Source organism: Pteropus alecto, unplaced genomic scaffold (assembly GCF_000325575.1).
Source record: "Pteropus alecto unplaced genomic scaffold, ASM32557v1 scaffold137, whole genome shotgun sequence".
In the NCBI taxonomy this organism is placed as follows: Eukaryota; Metazoa; Chordata; class Mammalia; order Chiroptera; family Pteropodidae; genus Pteropus; species Pteropus alecto.
In genome coordinates this window covers 4,186,458-4,204,181 of record NW_006440135.1, presented here as the reverse complement: position 1 = coordinate 4,204,181, position 17,724 = coordinate 4,186,458, and positions in this window count along the sequence as shown.

Genomic DNA, 17,724 nt, shown 5'->3' with positions numbered 1-17,724 from the left:
GGGGTCCGGAGCCTCCCCCACCGGACAGCGCGGGCACCGGCCGTGCGTGCCGTGGTAGCTCCAGGCCCGGGGACCCTCAAGTGGGGAGAACAGTTAACCTTCGGGGACCGGGATGACGGAGACACAGAGATTCTGTAGTGTCCTTCCTGCCCTACGTCTGGGATGAGTCAGGATAAAAGTTAACGAGAAAAATTGCCAGTAGAGTCACCGCAAGGAGATGCCTGTTTCATGGTGGCTTCGTTAGGTGGGCCGAGGGTCTCCGGCCGGGCGCTGCTGAACGTCAGCTTAAGCGACGCCCAATCCTGTAGAGAATTTCTATGGGTTCGTTTGAGGCAGACTGACAATTGCCAGGAGGCAAAAATCTCAACGGATTGAGAAAACGTTTAGGAGAATGGCAGTTTTTCAGCTTATTTTATACATTTAGCGTCAAAGACATGAGGGGGGAGTTATGTGAGCTTCATTGGTGGTAGGTGACGGAGGCAGAAGGCAAAGCAGGAAACTCCGAAATTGTATCGGAAGGCACAGTGGATTTAATTTGCATTTCTCTGATGAATAGCGACCTTGAACATCTTTTCATGTCTGTTAACCAAATAGATTTCCTCTTTGGAGAAGTATCTGTTCAGGTCTTCTGCCCATTTTTTAATTGGCTTGTTTTTTTTGTAGTCGAGTTGTATAAGTTCCTGATGTATTGTGGGAATTAACCCCTTATCAGATGTATCATTAGCGAATATCTTCTCACAAACAGTAGGTTGTCTTTTTGTTTTGTTGATGGTTTCCTTTGCTGTACAAAAACTTTTTTATTTTGATGTAGTCCCATTTATTTTTTTTCTTTTGTTTCCCTTGCCTGAGGAGATACAGCTGAAAAGAAATTCCTGTTAGGAATATCGGAGAGTTTACTGCCTATGCTTTCTTCTAAAAGTTTTATGGTTTTGAGTCTTATGTTTAAGTCTGCAATCCACTTTGAGTCTCTTCTTGTACATGGTGTAAGAAGGTGGTCCAGCTTCTTTTTTTGCATGTACCTGTCCAATTTTCCAACACCATTTATTGAAGAGACTGTATTTACCCCATTATATATTCTTACCTCCTTTGTCTTCACAATGAGACAGCACCTCACACCTGTCAGAATACCTATCATCAATAACTCAAAAAACAGCAAGTGTTGGCGAGGATGCGGAGAGAAGGGAACCCTCGTGCATTGTTGGTGGGGTTGCAAATTGGTACGGCCACTATAGAAAACAGTAGGCAGCGTCCTCAAAAAATTAAAAATGGATATATCTTTTGACCCAGCAATTGCACTTCTGGGTATTTGTCCAAAGAAAACCAAAACAATAATTTGTAAAGATCTGTGCACTCCAGTATTCACGGCAGCACAGTTTGCAGTAGCCAAGATATGGAAGCGACCTAAATGCCCATCAACAGACGATCGGATAAAGAAATTGTGGTTCATATATACAATGGAATATTAACTCAGTCATAAAAAAATGAAATCCTACCATTCGCAATGACATGGATGGACCTAGAGGTTATTATGCTGAGTGAAATAAGTCAGTCAGAGAAAGATAAATACCATATGATTTCACTTATATGCAGGATCTAAGGAACAAAAAACTAACGAAAAACAGACTCAAATATAGTGGACAATTAGGTGATGGACAGAGGGGAGGGTGGTTGGGGGGCTGGGAGAATGGGGTGAAGGGTTAAAGAAGTATAATTCAGTAGTTGATAGATGGTCACGGGGATGGGGAGCACGGCAGAGGGAATGCAGTCAGCATTAATATGGCTGGGCGAAGGGCCAGGGGAGGGGGGTGCAATTTGGGGGATCGTTTTATGAACATTATAGATTTCTAACCAATGTCCTGTATACTTGAAACTAAATGAATTTATTTTTTAAAAAAAGGCACAATGGAGAGACATGTACTTTTTTACACTGGTGGGTGCAGGATAATATTTACAGCACAGAAATGGTATTTGGGGAACAAGGTAACCAACCGGGAGGGATTCTGTGGTCCCCATGGGAGGTGCGCCCTGAGGGGTCTGGAGAAGGAGCTTACTCTCACATTTCGGAGGTACTATCCTAGATGCACGAAGACAATGGACAGGTTCACTTAAAGGCTGACCTTTGTCAAGGAAGCCACAGGCCTAGGATGTGACTACCTGCCTCGACCCGCTTTGGTGTGTTCAGGCCGCCTATGCGTTTACATTCGGTCTCTGAGGTTGTAGGGCCCGCCAGGTGGCCTCCGCTGAGCTTGTCAGGTTTCTTATGTGGCCCTTTTCTGGCCACATGACTAAATGCATTCTTGCTGAATGCTGAAGTGTGGCACAGGATTTTGCAGGGGCAGCATGAACTTGACCCAGAGATGTGGCCAGCTGCGAAGAAGAAATTGATGCGTAATTAACCAAGTAGTGCATAAGCAGCTGGGAGACGGAGCTTGGGATGTGAGTCCCCGTGTCCTTTACTTGCTTCAAGTCAATAAAAATTCCTAAAGACGACCCTGTCTCCTTCAGCGGAGCACCCCGAGCACCGAAACGCTCCAGTTCTGGAACAGTTTCTGTTGTTTTTTCAACATAAACTCCGTGGGGCGGGGGCGGTATTGAAGAAAGTACAGATTACTGGAATAGAATGACCAGGGCCCCTCAGCGCCACTAAAGGAGCCAGTGCCAGTGAGGGGCCTCCCGACCGCTATCTCTAGCCAACCCCCGCCCACTGCAGGGAGAAGCGGGCAGGGGCCCAGGGAGGACTGGAACTTGTCCCTGTTTTCCAGAGCTTGGTGGCACTGGATGTTCTTCCCGGTTAGCCCAGGGGTGGCATGAGCTCTCCGGTCTCATCAAAGCGCTCAGGGCTGCCTGCCCGTGGTCCATTCTCTGGATGGCCTTCTCTTGTCCTCTGTCTGTCTGTGACACACACTAAAAACACCATAAGGCATTTATAGAAATGGTAGGTGCTGGTAAAGCCCCGATAAATTGCCGAGGGTTTTCAGAGGAGGGGCAGTTCCTTCAGGGTGGGAGCCCAGGGAGGAACGCACCGAGCGGTGGCTCCGAGCAGGTGGGAGAGGGATTTGTTGACGACGAGAGGGATGTGGACCCCCCCCCCCCCCCCCAAAAGGCAAGGCACTGGAGCCGAGCACAGTGGCTGCTCTGGGCCACCCAGCCTGGGAATCTGGGCCAGAAACTCTGGGGCCCTCAGACTTGCCCCGTCTCTCACTCCATCATCTGCTCGGTTACTCTCCCGTGTAGAGTCTGCTCATGGCTCTGTTGGGGTCAGGGTCGGCCCTTGGCACGGTGTGTAGACCCCGGTCTCTGCCCTTCACCGTGCAGTCACTGCTCAGCACATCTGTCCCGTCCGAAGCCCTTTACTGACTCTTGTTACGCTGAGTGTAAAATCCATCCTGCTTGGCAGGCCTACCAGCCCTTTGCAAGGTGGCCCTGCTTGAGTCGCATGCCCATCTTCTGTCCCCAAGCTGTCTTCATGCCCTGTGCTCCTGCCACACGTCCCCTTCAGGACCAGGCTGCTCCACGCCGTGTGGCTTTGCCCTCACCGGCCTAGCCTGGGCCACGCAGGGAGGGCTGCTGCGAGGAACAAGGACCGGCCGCTTCTGCTTCGGCAGAGCGGGCACTGGCAGGACTCCCAGGTTGGGGGGCTCGTGGCACCCGAAGGCCGGGGTGCAGCCTCAAGGATGGGCTGCAAAGTCCCGGAGCTCTGGGGTGCAGCTTCGTACCCCTCTCCTCTCTCTCAGACTGAGTTCTGATCCATGTTGAATTCTGTCCCAGACACAGATATTTATAGGCGAGCGGGGACAAGAAGTGTCAACAAAGCCGGGTGTCCGGCTACTCCTGCCTCCGGAACTATAAGAAGGCCGTGCGTGGCTTTCTAGAAGGTCAGCTACAAGTCTCTGTGACATTTGGGGACTTGGGACCAACACATCTTCGAGATCCGAGGTCACTCACAAGGCCTGCTTGACAAAGCGAGGGCAGTCAGATGCGGTCCTGCCTGCACGCAGCGCAGCTCGCTGCAAACGTCCCAGTGATGAAGGATGCTGGGGACGCTCCCGGTGTGGGCTACGCGAAACATCTGCGCGAGCATGGGAGTGCAGGTCTGTCGCCGTCATGTCTGTGCGCTTCTCTTTCTTAAATACCTGGCAGCAGGATTTCTGGGTCATAAGAGAAGTGTTTAACGCAGGAAATTACCGAACAGTTCTCCAGCACAGTCGTGTTGTTTTGCATTGCTGCCTGCAAGTTCCGAGAGTCTCAGTTGCTTTAAAACCAACACGTGTATTTTCTGCCTTTTAAAGCGTGTTCCTCGTCGTAGGAGTATAGTGATTCCCCGCTGCCGTTTTAATTGGCATTTTCCTGATTCCGAATAATGTCGAGCATTTCTGTGTCTTACTGGTCGTTCATACGTCGTCTTTTACGAAGTTTCTTTCCAAATCTTTTTCCCATTTAGAAAATTGGGTTGTTAACTGTCAGATGGTTGGGTTGCGAGAGTTCACGGCATTCTCTATATTCTCATATCTTCTGAAAGTGAATATTTTGTTAGTAAACGTATTGTTAGATACGTGTACTGTGAATATTTCTGCCAGTGTATGGCTTGTCTTATATTCTTAATGGCGTCTACCAAGGAGCGAAAATGCATACCTTTTATGGCATCCAGTTTGGTCGCACTGTTCTGATGAGTGCTTTTTGTCTTCTCTTTCCATTTCTGTTGGTTTTTGCTTTATTTGTTTTGAAGCTCTGGTATTAGGTGCATACGAATTTAGGACTGATATGTCCTCTCGAAGAACTGACCTTTCTGTCATTCTGGACTGGCCTTCGCCCCGGGTGAAGCCCCTGGGCACAAGCCCGCTCGCCGTCAGCATCAGGGCGCCTGCTCGCTCCCCAGGTCTTTCCCTGGCGCGTCCTTTTCTGTTCTTTCGACCTCTCTGTGACCTTACGTTTGAAGCGCGTTTCTTGGAGGCGGTCTGGAGTTCTTCCTTTTTAGATTCTGGTTGACAATCTGCCATTTAATTAGGGTGTTACATCATTTAAACGTGGCGTAGTTATTAATACGTTTTCTATTGGTCCCATTAATTCTTTGTTCTTTTTCCTATTTTTCTGCCCTCTTTGTTCTCATTCCTTTTGTATTTTCGGGGATTTAAATGCATCGCCTTTCTTGGCCCCTCAGCTGGGCCTTTTCTGTGGTTAGGGGTCTTGCTGCAGTCGTCGACATGCAGCTTCACCGGAGCCCAGGCCGCCTGCAAAGCGGACTGCGTCGCGCGCAGGTGGTAATGGCGTCAGAAAGTCCCGTTCGGCTTCCCCTTCCTTCTTTAGACCCTACGTTTCCCGTCCAGAGTGCCGCCGGCTCCGTATTATCCTCGCTTCAAACAGTCTGTTCTCTTTTAAATGAACTTAAAATGAGCAAAGATGTATTTTCTACCTATACATATATTTATTTGCTCTCGGCTCCTTCGTGTGTATCCCGGCTTCTAGCCGGTTTTTATTTCTTAATCTCAATTACTTCCTTTAGCATTTCCTGTTACGTAGGCTACCGGTGGTGAATTCTGTCACCCTTGCTTGAATGACAATGTTTTTAATTTGCTTCCATATAGCATTGTAGTTCGCTGGGCGTTTTTTCTCCCAGCGCGTTAAAGCGTATTGTTTCACTGTCTCCGGCTTGCACTGTTTCTGATGAAAAGTGGGCGGTTACCCCAACGTTTGATTCTCTGTCTGCAGTGTGTCTATCTCTTCAGCCGCTGTTAGGACGTTTTTAAAAACTGGTCGTTCTCAGCAGCTTGTTGCCGGTGTGTGCAGTGTGGCTTCCCTTGCTTGTCCCGCTTGAGGCTTATTGAACTTATGCAATGCGTGAGTTCTGTCAAAGTTGAAAATGTCGCAGCAAATTTCTTCAAATATATTTTTCTGCCTCCTCTTTTTTGGCTCTAGTTGTATTCACGCTACACAGGTTGATGCTGTTTTTCGCTTTCCCCGCTCCGTGCTCAGGTCTGAACACTTTCTGATGCGATGCGCTGATACTTCTCTGCAGGTTCCAACAGCCGTTAAGCTCGCCCTGTGCACTTTTTCATTTCGGACGTTACATATTTCAACTCCAGGTGTTCCTCTGAGTTTTTTTTTTTTTTTAATTATTTTTCTATGTCCTGGAGAAAACACCACATGATAAACAAGGATGGTCCTTGTATCTTCCTACAGCGCATCTTTTTCTGTTCTGTGGGGGTGCCTCCGTTTATTCAACCATCTTTATACAGACGGACGTTTGGGTTGTTTCCAGGCTTTAGCTATTAAAACCAGGGCTTTAAAGCATAACCTCGAATGTACATTTTCTCATATATTTTGACAGTATATCTTTGGGACAGACTCAGACGTGGTGGCCTTGACTCCAGCGGCCAGGGCACACGCACTTTTATGGGATGTCACCACATCTCTGCCCCAGGGGCGGCCACCAGCGTGGTGACAGGCTAGGGGTTTGCCGACCCGGGTGCGGGGGCCGAGACTCGTCGTGGTCGTCCCGTGTGAACAGGGCTGCGGCCCTTGCGCCCGCCCCGCGCGGCACCGGCTGCTTCGGGCGCGCAGTGGCCGCCAGGACCTGTCACCTCAGCGCCCCCGGGATTCGTTCGGAAAATCGGGTCTTGGTGAGTTTGTGGGTTCGCGGAACCGCGAAAATGCAGCGTGGGCGCCACCTAGCGACAGAGGCGAGGGGAACAGGACCGCGCCGGGCTTCTCGGGGTGGGCACCTGCTCGGGGTGGGCACCTGCTCCGGTCGGGCGCGCACGGGGTCCCTTCCCTCCCCCGGGCCACCTCCCCGGAATCAGGGCCATCGCCCCTCCGTCATGGGGTCCGCAGGACTGAGCCCAGCCGAACGGAGGGACACCCGGGCGTGAGCCGCCACGGCTCTCTGGGAGCACGCGCCGTCCTCACGCTGCGTCCCGACCCGCGGCGTCCTGGTCGCTCTTACGTGGACGCCGGTCGGGGGGTTGGGCCCAGCCGAGTGGCCTTGTTTAGCTGGATTACCTCGTTAAAGACCCTGTGTCCAAACTCAGTGACACTCTGAGGTCCTAGGGGTTGAGGCTTTGCATGTAAAGGGACATAGTTCTTCCCAGAACAGCGCCCTAAAACCACTGCAAGTCCCCCGCCAAAGTGTCACCATGGTCATTGCTGTTTTGAAGGTTAAAGGAGGGGGTAGGGGACGTGGGGCCCTGTCACCCACAGCCGGATCCACTGGAGGGAGCATCGTGTGTCCCCCCCCCAGCGCCCCCCCCTGTGGTGGGGCAGCTTGACCATCCCTGGGGGGCGGGAGCAGGGCAGGATGGCACTCAGGAACCACATAGCCGTGGCCTCTCCAGGCAGTCAGCAGGGCCGCTGGTTCCAGCGCCCTCGGTAAGGTACTGATGGCCCGCCTGGCCTCACCCTCACCGGCGTCCGATTTCCCGAGAGGGGGACCAGTGAGGTCACGGGGTGCAGCCGTAGAACACAGCCCTGCTGTCACCTGCTCAAAGCCAGGCTGGCTTCCCACAGAGCTTTCAGGGACTTAGAGTCATGCTGGGGGTTGCGGTACCTCAGGGAACCTATTTTTGAATAAACAATAGACTGTTTTCTGGAACACACGGTGACTCAGACATGTTCGAAGCCGAGGAGCTCATGGGAATGGCTTTTTGGGGTGGGAGGATGGCGTTTCGAGGTGGCCCTGTCTGACGCCTCGTGCCACTACCCCGTGGTCTGTGCTGACATTGCCCTGCGTCCCTGCCCTGGGCTCTCATTGTCGGTGCCACTGCCCCCTAGACCAAGTGCAGTCGTCACAGCTCTGCACCGACCACCTGGAAACCCAGGTGCAAGGACACAGACCCTCCCAGGAGCGAGGTCACAGGCCACTGGGGGACCCATGGCCGCCTCAGACGTGCTGGAGGTGTGCACAACGCCCCCCGCAGGTGCTTGCAGCAGGTAACATCGCCCCTGAATTTGATTTCAGCAGAGCAAGAGTGCCCTGTGAAATATGCGTTATACAGGGAAAGACAAATACCACGTGACTGTACTCACACGTGGGTCTGAAAAGCCGCCACAGATGAATAAACAAAGCAAACCAGAGACAGACCCCTGGATACGGGGAACGAGCTGATGGTTGCTTTTGTTATTAAAGGCGGGCGCTGAGTTTGATGAGACTGAGAATCAATGGTCTCTGACAACCAGCAGGACACGAGGGTGGATCACCCTGTTGAGGACAAGCACGTGCCACCCCGAGAAGTGACAGCAAGTCTGCGGGGCCCTAAGGGCAACCTCGGCGTCATCTCGCCAATTCAGCTCAAAGGGACCGGAAAGAAGAAATATCTGTCGGAAGCTGGACATGTGAACTGAACGTATGACAGTGACATGGGACCCTCCCCTCCCGCACGGAGCAGGTGGCGCATCGTCCCTAGAATTAAGGGAGGGGGGTGAGTATGTGCTGACCCTACACTTCCCGTACGTGGCGAGTTCATCCTGGTAGGCTGGGGCCGGTCAGAGAGGATACGCGGTGGCCCTCGTCACACTTAGCCTAAGTGACAAATCTGAAATAATGACTTAAAAGAGAAGCTGGACCCTGGTTAACGTCACCTCCACATAAAATAAGCGCCCAGTCGATTCGCTGGAGAGACTTGCTGGGTTGGCCTGGGAAGTGGTAGATTTGGCCTGGGAAGTGGAGTTTGCAGGATTTGGGACATGCTCGTCACAGTGGGAGGACTTCCCTCTGCCCGTCTCCGCATTCTGCTCACTGGAGAACACGGGCGGCCCGGGAACTGTCTGCATCACAGGGCGTCAGCACCCGACAGGACAAAAAAAGGATAGAGACAAAGGTTTTCTTTATAAATTCTTTTGAAAATTCATCTAAATATTCAAAATGTTGGTGTTTAGACAGTCCGACCAATGGAGCAGAATAGAATCTACAGAAATAGAATTGAACGCAGGCGGCGACTTGGCAGATGGTAAAGGTGGCAAACGACGGGCTTCTGATGCTGATATTTTTGGTACAATTGGCTAGCCCTCCCAAAAGGGGTAAAACTGAATCTTTAGCTCACACGCGACGCCAGAACAACCCCCAAAGGGCCAGAGAGCCAAACGTAAAAAGGGTCACGTGAGCTCCGGCGGGAAACACAGTGAAAGCCTAGATATCGGGGTGGGCGCGGGGGGGGCCCTTGCCCACTGCAACTCACAGTTCAGAAGAGTAAATGACGAGCAACGAATGCCACCGTTTAACATGAAACACAACCAAAACCCCGGCAAGTTATTTTGTGGCCATTGGCAAACTGCCCCTCAGTTCACGTGGGGACGAAAGGCCCAGTACGACCGCGTCTTAACTAGTTACACCTACAGAGACCTTTCCAAAGAGAGCCGCGTTCTCGGGTTCGGGGCGATCGTGGGTCTGGGGTACACCAGGGACACGGGCACCGCCGTGCGTGAGTGGCAGTCACAGGGCCACACAGGTGAAAGGAGTGTCCCGATGGTGTCGAACACAGCACCGCGAGGTTCGTCCTTAGTGTCCTTTTCCTCAAAGGACAAAAGAAGACACGCGTGCTAATGTTTTCATGCTCTGGCTTTTCATTTTGAAATCATTTCTGATTTACGAAAAAAGCTACAAAAGCCGTACAGAGAATTCCGGGCCGTCCTGCCACAAGGCCCCCGGCCCCGCTCACGTGGCTGAGGGACGCTGCTCTGCGAGGCGGTCACGTGACTCGCCCGCAGCCTGACCTTGGCGTCCTATCCCGGGTCGGTGTCACGTCTCCTGGGCCTCCTCCAAGAGGACAGTCCCTCAGTCTTGACACGTTTGGTGGCGCTGGCTGTCTCTGGGTGCACAGGCTCCCAGGCGGGTTTCCTCATGGCCACCGTCGGGAAGGGCCAGGGACCGGAGCCCACAGACCGCCGGGCCCTCTCAACAGGAAGTGCTCTCCCAGCGTGTCGTCCGGTAGGGCTTGGTGCCAGGCGTGCCAGGCTTCCCCACGGCAAAGGCACTACTTTCCCTCATCATCTCATGGGCAGGGGACCGAGCCCGCGCCCCACTTCTCGTCACCTTCTGTGTTCTGACGTCAACACGCCGACGAGCCCCGCGAACGGCTGTCGCCAAGCTGCTTGCCAGGCGGCCGGCCCGTCCCCACCACCCCGCTGCGTCCTGGCCTTCCCGCCGCGGCGGGCAGGAGGTCCAGTTTTCTGCGTTCTCATCAGCGGTTGGCGCTGTCGGGACTTCGAATCTCACGTTATCATTACTTACCTTAGCTGTCCATAGCTTTATTTTCCTCCATCGTTTATCGAGGCAGAACCGATGTAACGTTTACGGTGCACGGCATGATGGCCGGACTGGTGTACGTTGTGAGCTGACGGCCACAGGAAGTTAACATCTGTCGCCTCATGCAGATACGAAGAAGAAAAAGAATGTTTTTCCTTGTGACGAGAGCTCCTAGGGCGCGTTCCGAGCAGCTTTGTGTGCCCCGCAGCCGCGGGCGCTGTCATCCCCGGGCTGGACGCGACACCCGGGCCTCGCCCACCTCAGAGCCGGGCGTCTGCACCGTTCGACCCCTTCTTCCGACCCGCACTTCTGGTAACCACGCATGCCTCTTTTTCTATGAGTTTGCGTTTTTTCCAGATTACACGTACAAGCGAGATCACGCAGCGCCTGTCTCTGGCCGTCTGATGGTCCTTCTGCGTTTGTGACCCGATTCTGAGGTGAGCGTCACCTTCTCCAGTGCAGAACGGCTCGTGTCACCCTCTGCTGTCGCGTCCTGGAACCCTTAATGAGTTCCGAACGAGGGCCCTGCGTTCTCGTCTTTGCAGGGCCTGGAAATTACGCGAAATTATGTACCCGGCTGATTACCCACAGCGTGTCTGCTCCCTCGCTCAGCTCCACGAAGCACTCGGGGTAATTCCAGGGTCGCTAACTCATGGCTCCGTGCAAGGCAAACGTCCTAACTGGGGCACAGCGTCCTGTCTGTCTTGCTGCACACTGTTTAAATACTGCTGTCCAGAGATCTGGCTGGCCTGGGGTCCGGTGTCGGGCCATCTCACCTGGGTGCTGGCCAGGTGGACCTTGGCCAGCCTGGTAGGGGCGCTGAGGTAGGAGGGGGAGGGGGAGGGCATGCTGGGGACTCAGGCCACGGGTTGGGAGCCCAGGTGCCAAGGAGACAGCAGTGCTGGCCCCCAGTGGGGGACACAGGGGCTGAGCCTGGCATGTGTGACCTACTCCTGCACCTGCTCCCCCAGGTCCTCCGGCTCTAACTAAACTAACCTCCCAGAAGGCAGTGGCCTAGCATCCCTGCCAAGAGGCAGCCGGAGGGAAGACGATGGGAATGGGTGGGCACTCGCTCCCCCGGCACCAAGGCAGCGCCGCCCCTGCTCACTCAGGAGCACGTGTACACCGTGCACGCGCATGCGCACACCGGTGCACGCCCACACACCGGTGCACGCCCACACAGCTACGTCACTCACCTGGCTGCGTGACAGCTACCCTAGCCCGACGCCAGTGCCCGTGGCAGACAGGTGTCTGCGCGCTCGGGCCGCCAGCGCGGGCGGCTCCGCATGCAGCGCCAGCGTTGCGCGCGCAGAGTAAGCCCGTGGGCGCCAGGGTCGGGGCGGCCCTCCGGCGGGGCCTCGCAGGGGCCCCTGCTCGGGAGACAACTGAGGAGCACCGCGCCCCTGGGCGCAGGCGCAGCCACCGTCCTGGCGTGGAGGACCTCCCCGGTGCGGGTCACTGGCATCCGCCCGCTTCCCGGAGGCCCTCGACGCCCTCCACCCGCCCGAGACACACCTGGCTCCGCGGCCGGCGCTTGCGCAGCTTGCACTGCGTGTAACTGAACGGAACCGGCTCCGGGCGCCGCCCTCCTCCTGCCCGCGCGGCGCTTTCCGTTTGTCTGAGAAGAGTCGCCTCGGCTGCTGTCTTGGCCCGCCCTCCACCTCCGCTGGCCTCCTCCTGCAGCCTGGGCGACACTGCCGTCGCCGCCTCGGGGCTGGGGGCCGGCCGGGCGCGACGCGGGCGGGACCACAGAGCGCGCGGGGCTTCCCCGCCTGCAGGGGCGTCGGTGGGGGCGCCTTCCCTCCCACGTCTCCCTCCTCCCGCGTGGCAACCGCGGCCGCAGAGCCTCTTCTGCATCCCGCTGGCTGTGCTCACGCCGGGCTCTGCCTACGGTGGCGCCTGTGCGTCTGCTGGGGCGGTTATTGGAGCCAGGGGACTCCCCGGTGGGCTGTGACACCCCCAGGGCACGGCCAGGTCTCCCAGGCCGGCTGCGTCCCCGCCAGGCACCTGGTAGGGTGTCCTGTGTGTTCAGTGAGTGGCAAAGCGGGGAGAGGAGGCGGAGGGCCCGGGCGGCCTGACCCCCTCCTGCAGCCGGGAGTCCCAGGCCGGCCCAGCAGGGCTGCTTCCTTCCCGTCGGGAGGCGGCTGCTCCGGGACTCCGCAGCGCCCGCCTTGCTGTCCCGAGGCGCTTGCGCATCCCGCCCCCACCATCTTCACCCTTATGTTCACTCGGCAGCTCCTAGTGAGCGTCTGAGTCCAAACTTCCACGCCCGCGAGGGCACCAGTGCTGTGGCCCCCCTTCCAGCATGCCTCGTCACCTATCTTCACAAAGACCCCATCTCCAAATCATGTCACCTGACAGCCCTGGGGACCAGGACCCCAGCACAAGAACTTGGGGGCAAATGCGGCCCTGCCAGGAGTGACCATCGTGTGTGGGGAGTGGAGACCGTGAGGAGCGTCCCCGGCTGCCCAGCCGTCCTCTCCCTGGGCCTCCTGGCCGGGCGCTGTCTTGAGCCGCCACTCAGCGTGTCCTCCCTGACCGAGCGCTGAGCACATGTGGACCCTGCTGGCCCCAGGGCCTGAACACAGGAAGGGCAGTGGTCGCCAGGGCCCCCAAGCACTCAGACGCCCGGCTGGGGGGCGCTCCTCCGGGGACACGGAGCCCTCTGGCCTGCAGTGACCTGCAGTGGCCCTGAGCGCCCTCCTGGCCCCCCTGTTTGCCCCCTGCTGCTGTTGTTCACTGAGACCCACGGGGCACTGCAGCCCACTGGGAAGACTGTCGGGGGCGAGGGCGGGAGGAGCCTGAGCCGTGTCCTGAGTCCCAGGAGTGGCTGGGCAATCGGCCCCTGCCTGGGATGGCTGGGTGGTGTTTTGACTCCAGCCAGGAGCAGCCAGGAGGAAGGCAGCGGGCTCTGGGCGGGCGTGGGGTGTGGCCTCAGGGTGAAGCGCCCTCTGTCTGGTGTCGGCACCAGCAGGAGCTCCAGGGCTCTGCCAGTCACCCCCTAGGACCCCACAGGAGTGGGTGGCAGGGAGTTCTCCCCTTCACCAGGCAGGCGTCCAGTGGGGGTGCCGGCCTGTGGAAGGCACACGTCCAAGGGGTCCCGGTCAGCTGCTGTGGACACTTTTGTGGCTCTACCTGGCAAAGCCACGTGCCCAGTGCCTAGCGGTGCCCGTGGGTTCCCGGCACCTTGGCCAAGCCAGCAGGGAACGTGTCGGAGTGACCGACACTACCCACAGAGCAATGACAGTGCTGTGGTCAGACACGGAATGACAGCCAGCTGACCGATTCAGAGACTTGCGTTTCTAGGTAGGAATCGGAGGACGAGTGACCGGGCTGGAGACGGCGTGTCTCCCCTGGCCGCAGTGAGGTGGGCTCGGCTGAGTCACCGTGCGGAGCTGCCAGAGACAGCGACGTGCTCACCGCCCTGTCACCTGGGCTGCTCTGGGCACGTCCCGCTCTAACTCACTTTTCCTTCAAAAGCTGGAGCCCGGCCAGCCGGCCCCTGAGGCCCAGGCGGTCAGGGGTCTCACTGTGGAGTGGCAGAGCCAGCCACCGACCTGGGCAGCGGGCCCCAGCCCTGCCTAACGCCCTCCAGCTTCCTCCTCAGACCCCCCTGAGTGGACGGCGTGCGGGGCGGAACGTGGGGTCCCAGCACCCCATTGAGACATAGCAGCGAGGGGACACCTCGGAGCGCCGCCATGCGGAACGGATCCGTAGGCGAGTTCCCCTATCTTCACCTAAGCTTTTAACAGGGTCGTCTTGTGGGGTGACAGGACATTTTCGAATTGTAGATTTAGTTTCTCTGTGTGAGAAAGGCTTAAGGGGTCTCAGAACGTCTACCAGCTGACGGGCGGTGATGCATCTTCGAACACGTCTGTGGAAAAGCTACTCAAATCCGAACCTTTGATCCAGACGGGGAACAGCTCCCGCGATGGCCCATGGGGTTTGCCGGCTGCGCACACAGTTTGAATGGGGATATGGAAAATGCGTTTACCATTCAAATTTCAACCCAGTAAATGTTCTGTGTGACGCAACCCTTCGTCTACACAACAAATAACTTAAGGCAAGAGGAACTTAGCTCCGGAATAAGTAAAATTATTTAAATTCTAGGTAAATACATTGAGTGCACGGGTGGCTTGACTTTTAAAGTTCAGTTACATAAACGGAAGTTTTATGCATTCAATTTGGGAGAGCGCGTTTTCCAAGCAAATAGGGTTTGTGGTATTTTGCGCTCAAGGACCCCGGAGGAGGCTGGTGTCCTCAAAGGGACAGCCTCCCATGCGCAGGCCACCCCTGCAGATGGAGGGCAGGGGGCTGCTGGGGGCAGAATGTCCTGGCGTCTACATTGCTGTGGCCCGTCCACACCTAGCAGGTCTGCACTGCTGGCTGTGCCCTGGAGTCCCAGGTTCCCACTGCAGACAGCTGTACACAGCACACTAAGGGGCGCCCTGCACAGAGAAACGGGGTCACACAGCACCCCCAGTTCGCTGGACACCGTCGCAGTTCCACTGCGTCACACGTCAGCCACCACCTTCTCCGCTGCCCCAGGGACAAGTGAGGTCTGCTCTTCTCAAATCCCCTGCCACCTTGCCCTTGGCGACCCCATGTGCCACTTGGGAGGTGCCTGCTCTGGGCCTCACCCCTCCCCAACTCAGGGATCCGCTCACTGGCCTGCTTGGAGGGGCAGAGTGCGGCCCCCTGGGGGCTGTGGGCACTGCTGGGAGATGATCACTCGGCACGGCAAGGCCAGGCCGCTGGGTCTTTGAGCCTGACCTGCAAAGGCCTGTCTCCCCCTCCCCTCCCTCAGTCTCCGTCTGTCTGTGTCTCTGTCCCTCCCTCAGTCTCCGTCTCTGTCTCTCCATCTCTCTGTCTCTCTCTCTCTCATGCACACACACACACACACACACACACACACACACTTGAAACACATGTTTCACGAAACAGAACTTGCCCTTCCCAGGTGCACTGACTGATATTTCCATTTTGTTAAAATGCTAACAGGCATCGAGCCAGACTCACTGAATCGAAGTACTCTGACATTTTCCATCCACGGCCGGGCATGAGGGCCACCTTGCTCAGCGTGAGGATCACCTGAAGAGCCGTCAGGCGCCTGCCCCTACCTGGCTGCCCCCCACCTACCAAGGGGCTAGTGGCCCGGCGGGGCGGGGCGGGGCGGCTCCCTGCCCTGGCATCTTGCCGAGCTGCGGGCGAGCCTCCGTGCGGCCCGGCAGGTTGGCACCGAAGCACTGGGGTTGGTTCTCGGGGTCCTGATCTGTGGGGAGGGTGCGGCGCCTCAGTCCCCTCCCCAGGGATGGTGGCCCTGGTGGTGGCAGTTGTGACCCAGAGCCCTGGGGAGGAGAAAGGGGCAGGTAGACCCCTAGCCCTGGGGCGGGTGTGGCAGTGTCTTCCAGGGGACAACTGAACATAAGACTTGCTAATTAACTGTCTCAGAAAAGGTCTCCCTGTGCTCTGCTGCCAGCGGTCGCAGGCCAGGTAACGGCCTAGCACGTGGGCTGCTCCGACGCATCTGCAGGGGCCGCAGGGCGACCGCAGAGTGAGAGCCCAGGCGGCGCACGCGGAGGGATCCGCGCACCTTCAAACGACCGGTTTCGGCCCTGCCGAACCTTTAATAAAATGCTTCTCTCAAAGGAAATGCCACGTGGCTCTCCTGAGCTTGACGCGCAGACTGCCTCCAAAGGTCACCGGGCAAACAGTGGGAACGGGACGTCACGCGCGGTGCCGGAGGGCAGAGACCTCCGGCTGGGCGAGCTGGGGGCCCAGGCGGCGCTCCCCTCCCGCGGAGCTCGGTCTCTGCACAGGTCAGCGTGGGAAGAAAACACAGCTTCAGGCGCTCTGAGTTGGCGGTGTTTCGCTCGTGAACTCGCGTGTGTCCTGACACGTGTGTGTGCGTGCGCACGCGTGTTCTGCGGCGCACATGGCTGCAGGTGCAATTGTTGCATTTCGTGATGTACTTCTCCTTAGCAGAGCCTGAAATGGGGGTTCCCCTGACTAGTGGGGGGGCTCTCAGGGGAAAACAGGACGGGCGTGAGGGTGGGGCTGAGAACAGGCGTGGTTTCGGGGCGCCGAGTGCCCGGACCTCCCTCAGACCCGGCAGGCCTTCTGCACCCACGGTCAGCGCGGGCCATCGGCCTCCCTGGGTGGGCCTGAACCCTGGGCGGCTCGGGCGAGGGGCCCAGCCGCCCACGGCAGTCCCCAGGGGGGCTCCGGGAGTGAGCTGTCCGCACCTGCAGCAGGCGAGGAATGGCCACACCTGGTGGCAGAAGAAATTCGTTTGTGTGCCCAGCTCCCACCACATCTGCCACTGCAGCTCAGCCTCGTGGCCAACGCAGCCCTGTCCGCGTCGCTCGTAATTTGCCTTCCTGCCTGCAGTGTGACGAGTCCCACCGCCCCGCCTGCTCACCGAACCCGGGAGTGCGGCCGCTCGGGTGGGCCTGGAGTGGCGGGTGCCGGTGGTGGGGCATCGCGGTGGGCGGCGGGTGCCCCACTGCGCATGCGGTCCCACGCCTTGCCGTGGGGCCCCGGCCGTTTGGACCTGCCTCCTTCGCTGTGTGCCCGTTCGGATTCCTGCCCGAGTCCTATTGGGTCGTCCCTCTTTTCCCTATTGTTCGTAGGAGTTGTTTATATCTGCAGGGTATAGGCCCTTTGTCACTTCCGTATGTGGCTGTCTGGCTGCCTGCCTGCCTCGGACGGGCCCAGCCCAGAAGCTCGGGGTCAGGACACAGGACACTCCCATCCTAACCCTGGGGCTGTGGAGACAAGTGGCCTCAGCAGTGCCGGGTGGCCTGGCTCCCCGCTGTCCACACAGACTGTCCAGGGAGGCACGCAGGCCCAGGGTGAGAGCGTGTGAGAGCCCACACGCGTGCTCATGGGTGACGGTGCACGTGTGTGCGTGTAGATGTATAATACGTGCAGCGTGCATGCTGTGTGTGCACATGTGCCTGTGTCCCTGTGTGTGGTGTGCAGGGGACACAGCTCAGCCCCCGGGGATTCTGGGACGTCCTCTCACTCTGGGGCCTCCCACCCTGCAGTGTGAGTCTGGAAGCCCCGTGTGGGGCTGTGGCCAACCAGAACTCCTCTCAAGACGCGCCGGTGCCGGCGCTGTTCCTGGGCCCGAGACACACCTGGAACAGACCAGCGCCCTCCCCCAGCTGGGGGAGGCCGGGAATGGCGAGTGAAGGGGACCGCACCTGCTCCGGAGGCACCTGGCGACTGGGAAGCGGAGGAGATGTGACGGCACTGAGGCCAGCTCGCCTCGTGCCCTCGAGGCAGGTTCTGCGTCCAGCCCTGGGTCTCTTGTGACAGGTGGAGACGCCACAGAGCTGGGAGCGGGGGAGGGGGGGCCCAGGAGGGGTGCTTAGCGGGGCAGGGGTGGTGGTCAGGCCTCAGCGCTAGAGTCTGGCCACATAGGGTGTCCTCGGGGGAGCTGACGGGCAGGTGAGGGCTGGAGAGAGGCGGGCAGGACGGGGCAG